This window comes from Scatophagus argus, chromosome 16 (genome assembly GCF_020382885.2).
Source record: "Scatophagus argus isolate fScaArg1 chromosome 16, fScaArg1.pri, whole genome shotgun sequence".
Lineage (NCBI taxonomy): Eukaryota > Metazoa > Chordata > Actinopteri > Scatophagidae > Scatophagus > Scatophagus argus.
Window position 1 is genome coordinate 14,896,274 of NC_058508.1, and position 6,234 is coordinate 14,902,507.

A 6,234-nucleotide genomic window follows, 5' to 3' on the forward strand; every position below is an offset into this window, starting at 1 on the left:
TAAAGCTACTCCATTACAGATTTATTGCAAGGAAAATGAGAAAGAGAATCATAGGTGGGCAGAAGCCAAGAAAAGATGATGATGACATGCCGCAAAACTTTCAGGTTGAATTGAAACCAAGATATGTGGTAGATGTGTGGTGGTGTGCACATCAGTCAGCCCCCTCAAGAGACTGTGACAGCTGATACGAGAAGCAATTTTATACTGATGTTCAATTACCTTATTATTCAGATGCACTGCAAAACATACTGAAAAGCCTGTTGAAGTGCCTTTTCAAAAAGGTTATCCCACATCCTGCATTTACCTTCACGAACAATAAACTGCATGGCTATTACTTGGAAAAAGAATAATAACATGCATTCTGACATTGAAATGACGGCATATGAAGGGATGACCTGGACATGGAAAGAGGAAATAAATATTCCTCATGTGGAAAATGGTCGACACAAATGGAAAATACTCAGAAGGTTAAATGCAATCTGAATTACCAAAAATGCAAATTGAAAACTTTAGAAGAGCATTAATGGAAATACTCAAACTAAATATTAAAATGAAAAGGCTTAAATAATGCGTCGACCGACGAAAGTATCTTGAAAGACTTTTTCCTGTTATTTTCCAATTTTACATTTTTTTAAAACTGTGTGTGAATGAGAAGGTTTGGCCTAAAGCGAGGAGAGAAGTACATTATAACATTACGAACACCAAGGAGAGTGTGGATGTCAATCATCAGAGGTGTAAATCAGTAAGGAGGTTTAACGGGTGGTTTAAAAAATGGTTTTGAATATGTTATGGTTTTTATACCTTAAATCAGTCAAATATTATGTAATCTGAAACTGTGCAGGCGTTTTTCACGGCAGACATTTTGACTTGTCATAGCAGGAAAGGCACAGGTGTGGCTTATAATATTAACAATGGGTCCTTTCTATTTAAACTTCCCAGTGAGCCTCGGCGGTGTGATGATGTCCAGGACTCTGAAACTGAAGCAGCTAAATGGAACTCAGCTATCATTCATTCTATAATTTACACTTGTGACACATCAGAAAGTCTTCAGTGAGAAAAAGGTCAAGGTATAGGAGGAAGGAGGAGAAGGAAGCATGCCACAGACTTTCTGAAGAAAGAACAGAAAATCAAGCTGGACAGTGATGCACAGATAAAGGAAAACCTGCTGTGTTGGTGGTGAAAGGTTTCATGCTGCTTTGTGATGCCGAGACATGAATCACTGCAGGAAGGCGTCACGTGAAATCAAACATACAAATGACAGACTAGGATCAAAATGCATGTAAAACAAGATGCAATCTGTGTGGTTAAATGAGAGAGACAATCCAAGGAAGTTAGTGAGAATTTTGCTGGAGCAAATGCCCAAGATGTAGAATATCAAAGTTTTCAAACTTTGACCCTTTACTTAGGTAAAAGTACTAAGTGTGTATATTCCCAGTTATGCAACTAATAAAGGATTATCTTATCTTAAGTCCACACAATATTCCTTTACCTCTAAAACTCCTGTACTGCATCTGTAAAGCTGTAGCAATGAAATGTTAATGCATGACAAACAGACTAATGGAACTAGTAACTATTAGCAGTAGTCATAGTAGAAACCAGTAACTAAAGCTGTAGACGGTGACATGGAACGTTTCTCAAAGCTGTACTTAAGTACTTGTGTAAATGTACTCGCTTACATTCCACTAGTAGTTATATGCATATAGCAGTTTGTATCCCAGTACCTTTAAAGACGTAGGTCTGTGTCCAGTAGGACTATTGTAGATAAGCTGATAAAACTGATGTATTATTAGGTTTAATTGTCGGGGCTTATGACAGTAAAGCACAGCACAGACGCCTGATTCTGAAAACCGGCTATCACTGCACATGTCTGCTTACGTCACATCCTGAAGCAGCAGAGTGTTTGCTTACGTCTCACCTTCTGCTCTGACTTGGAGTGGGTATCCAGTTACTGTCATCTGTCATGAATCCCCCTCCCTCTGAGTCAGCACACAGAGCAGTACCAGGCTGCCCATTCACGTCACCTTCGACCATCTCATTTAAAACCATGTCATGCTTAAGAACTGAAACAGGTATTGTGAATACCCATCAAAAAAAACAACTTAATGACGGTACAGGCTGTTACTGAGTGTTCTTAAGTGACTGAGAATGAAGAAATGCAGTTTCTTTGCGTGACCCTGACTGATTGAAACTGATTGCATGATTGGACGGCAGCAGCTATTCTTAATAAATATTTGTTTGAACTTTATAACCTTTGATCTATGTTCATTGAAACCTGGAATGGTGCCATACCACATTCACAAAACTGCAGCAGCAAGTCGAACTGACTTGCTATTTTTATATTAGTCACGTACACTTCCTCCCACAAACCAGCTGCACCCCTACCTTGGCACAGAAACATGAGTTTGAAGGCTCTGTACTTACTCCACTGGACAAGTTCAGTCATGCATTAATCCGAAACGTCCAGCTCTTTCTGAGAAACAAAAATGCAGATTTTACATAAAAGATGCTTGCACTCTCTGTTATGTACTTCACATGAGCGGTGTCCAACCATGGCTGGTAGTGTTCTTGGATGAAGCTGTCCCAGCAACTTTTGCGAAGCCAACACTTTGCCTTCTTCCTTGGGATGTTGTTTCACTGAAAACAGGCAGGAGACTCGTCTTTCTCGTTGGTATTTTGGTGGAGTCTCCTCCTGCACAGCTGCCTGTTTAACACACCCACTGGATTTAATTAAGGTAAAACATAAAGTTAATTGATTTTTGTTTTAATCACCACTACACGGTGTTTTCCTTCAAGAAATTAAGAAAATGATCCAGTTAGGCCTCATTGATTTGTCTGGGGTGTTTTTCACATGGATTTAAAATGTTAATAAAATTACATTCTGAAGGTTTATTTTTCTCTCTTTTGCTGTTGGCAGTGACTTTTTAGGAATATTTGACTGTTTTATGTCAACGATTCTGTTTTCCTAACTTCCCCAATTTCCTTGATTATGACAATTAATAGGCTTGGTTTTGTCGAAAGTGCATGAAATGATGCTGCAATCTACCAGTTTTGTATTTCCTACAGCTGTTATCCTGTTTTTGAATTGATTTTGTTTCAGTCAGGATGCTAACAGAATGTGTTTGTTGTTTAGTCAACCTGAATATCACAAGTTTTGTTTCTTGATTTTTCCTGTTTAAGACTGTTTAAACTAATATGTTTTGTTGATTCACTGCGGTCCGACAAGGTTCAAGGTTCATTTATTGATCATTCAACAGCACAGGGTTGGATATACAAGTTGTAGTCCTTTTATGCTACTCACAAAACGCAAACAATATTAATGAATAAACAAGTAATTAAGTAATCATGAAAATAAACTAGTTTTGAAGTGTAGAGAAAAGATTCAGAAGTCTTACAGCCTGGGGAAAGAAGCTGCTCTGTAGTCTGGTGGGACAGCAGTGGATACTCCCGTATATTTTGCCATACAGTAGGGTGAACAGGTTATGGCTGGGGTGGATGTTGTCTTTTAGTATCCTTTTGGCTCTCTGCAGGTACCTCACCAATATTACTGATGCTTGGTATTCGATTACCAATGATATTCTGGGCAGTTTTAACCACCTCCTGTAGAGGTCTCTTTTCCTGGGCATTGCACATCCCATTTTCAGTGTGTGTGAGATGGCATCCTATGATTCATTTGTTCTGAATGCAAACTGGTGAGGGTTCAGGCGTGTTGGGATGCGCTGGGGGTGAGTGCCGCAGGGCGATAATTGTTTAGACTGGGTACAGAGAGGATGGTAGCTGAGTCGATGTGGGTGGGAACACTCTATCATCACAGTGATGTGTTGAAAATGTCAGGAATAACATCAGCTAACTGATTGGCACACGTTTATGATACACAGCCAGGGATGTTGTCTGGCTCAGCAGCTGCACTGATAATCACTCTCAGCGGGAGACGGAGGAGCCTTTACGGCTGACTCATGGTTGAGGAAATTAAAGTGAGCACAAAATGTTTTAAGATGTGCTAATGTGTTCCACATGTGCGGGTCGGTGCTGCTGTCACTAAATGTGTGACTGATCCTTTTCACTGCTTCCATGTGGTCATTTCCAGGTGCACTTACAGACACAGCAGGAAGTCAGGGTGAGGATGGTTGGGATGACGATGTTAACCTGGCGAGGAGAGAAGGTTTTCTGGTTCTCTACGGTGGCCTCGGCGTCGTCAGGTGAAAAGACATATTAAATCATTCCTCCACTGTCCACGTCCACATAACACACATTTGGATGAATTTCCCTTTTCTTTTCTTTTCTTTCTTCTAGATTACATATTCTTTGTCAAGGTTTGCCGTTTATGAGACAAGATGACCGGAGAGAACAAAGGCTTTTGGAGGTAGAGCTGCAGCGATTTGTCGATTAATCCATTAATCATAACAATTATATTAATTATAAAAATAATGAAAATAATCATTGGTTGCAGCCCTATTTGGAGGCATGCATTTGTCAACCCTTTTGTAAATCACATCATTAATGGTGACTTTAAGTTTTAGGGGTTTTACCAGGTGGATGTCACAACCTTGAACAACTTATATTTTTTTTTTGTACAGTTCAGTATTGCTATTGCACTGAGGCTGAAGTGCACAATCCCCTCATCAAATCCATTATAAAAAAACCTACAAGGTGGTCATTCCTATGTTCCAAGGTGAGTGACTTCCTAAGATTTAACTGGCACATAATGGGAACAAGACGCAGAGTCCTTTGTTTTCAGTGTCCCCAGTTCTATATGTGCTGTCTCAGGATCCTGTCTTCACAAGGTCCAGTGTTCCCAGGATCCTCAGGATGTTCCTCAGCTCTATACAGTACATAATGGGAGCCTAAAAAACATATTTCTATAGCTCTCTGTTTACTTAATATGACATGGGCTATTGTGGGAACTCATCAAAAGGGTTTTCCCCAGCACTGTCATATGGTTCTCAATATAATAGGCCCACACTTGAGGGAGCTTCCCAAATGGTTGGCGTCATCGAATCACCACAGGCCATAGCTTAAAGCTTCCTCAGTGTTAGGGTTAGGGTGCTGGGGGTATCCTCACACCCTTCCTGGTGTGTGTGTTTAAGTGACCCACCTCTGTCACTGTTCATATATCACCACATTTTTTTCAAAATAACACATCGTTTCTCCTTTTCTACACAGGGCGGATGTGCCACAATCTTTTGCCAACTGCTAATGTTGTTAAAACAGGTTAATGAATTCTTAACTGGAATATGGGCATGAGTTTGTGTACAGTACATACTTTTGTGATTTAAATTTTACCTGACAGTAAGGTTGGGGTCACTTAGGGCATTTCTCTTGGTCTCCCTCTTAACACACTGACATGTATGTTTTATTCATAGGCTGCGGAGTGTTACACAGCTTGAAGTGTCTTAGTTTTTGCGTCTCCTTGTTGCAGGGTGTGTTTCACTGTCTGATGGAAACAGCAAAACTGGGCCTGAAGGCATTTTACAAGGTGGATGTCACCTTCAAGAAGTGTTTTGGGTTTTTTTTAGCACTGCTCCTTCAGGGCCCAAAACATGATTTTTTAAATATGTTAATTAATAATTGTACAGCCTAAATGTTGCAGTTTTTTAAAATGTCTTTAGACTTTTCCTTTGCTGAAATAACCATATGATTTGTGTCCAGGGTCTTGTTCCTGCAACTATCTGTCTCAGCCCGCACACAGTCTTCACTTCCATGTTTGCTTTTCAAACAACTGAGGTAGCATTTCAGTGCAGTGGTTGTCACCTGAGGAGAAGGAAGAGATTCCTGAAGTTGCTGTAGTCATCCTTTACAATTTGAGTGGTTCTTTATGTGGGACAACTTCATCATTGATGCTAACTGAACCATCCATAACACTATACAATATTTAAATAAACATTATGCAATATTTTTTGTCATTAGAAACACAAATGACTTGAATTATCAGGCTGTGTGTCGATACACTTCACGATTGTGTTCCACTACCTGTAAAAGAAGAAACTGCATTTAAAACTGAACTGATAAATCTACTAATCCAAGTAGGCCTCTTTTGCTCTTTGGGCGTGAAACTTGAAACTTTTCCAATTTTGTAAAATGTTTTCAAAGTTGTGGTGGGAGGCATCATTCTCACTTTTTCCATCATGAAGTTAAGAGTCAAAATTTATCCCTGAGGGGATGTTTCATTGTTCAATCCATTTCTGAAAAGTGCACAAAGGAAAAATTCTGTAATTGAATAAATTAATTTCAACTATG

The 6,234-nt window shown here is 39.6% G+C and overlaps 1 long non-coding RNA gene across 3 annotated transcripts; it reads left to right on the plus strand.

Moving 5' to 3' along the window:
* Nucleotides 1-2,320: 2,320 nt before the first annotated feature.
* On the plus strand, nt 2,321-6,234 carry LOC124073908. 3 transcript variants are annotated; one of them, XR_006845741.1, is made up of 6 exons: nt 2,321-2,732; nt 4,085-4,196; nt 4,291-4,360; nt 4,575-4,669; nt 5,417-5,473; nt 5,647-6,234. It is a non-coding gene; the product is annotated as an uncharacterized LOC124073908 (long non-coding RNA). The 3 variants fall into 3 exon arrangements; XR_006845739.1 differs by having other exon boundaries at nt 5,417-6,234; XR_006845740.1 differs by lacking the exon at nt 5,417-5,473 and having other exon boundaries at nt 2,322-2,732.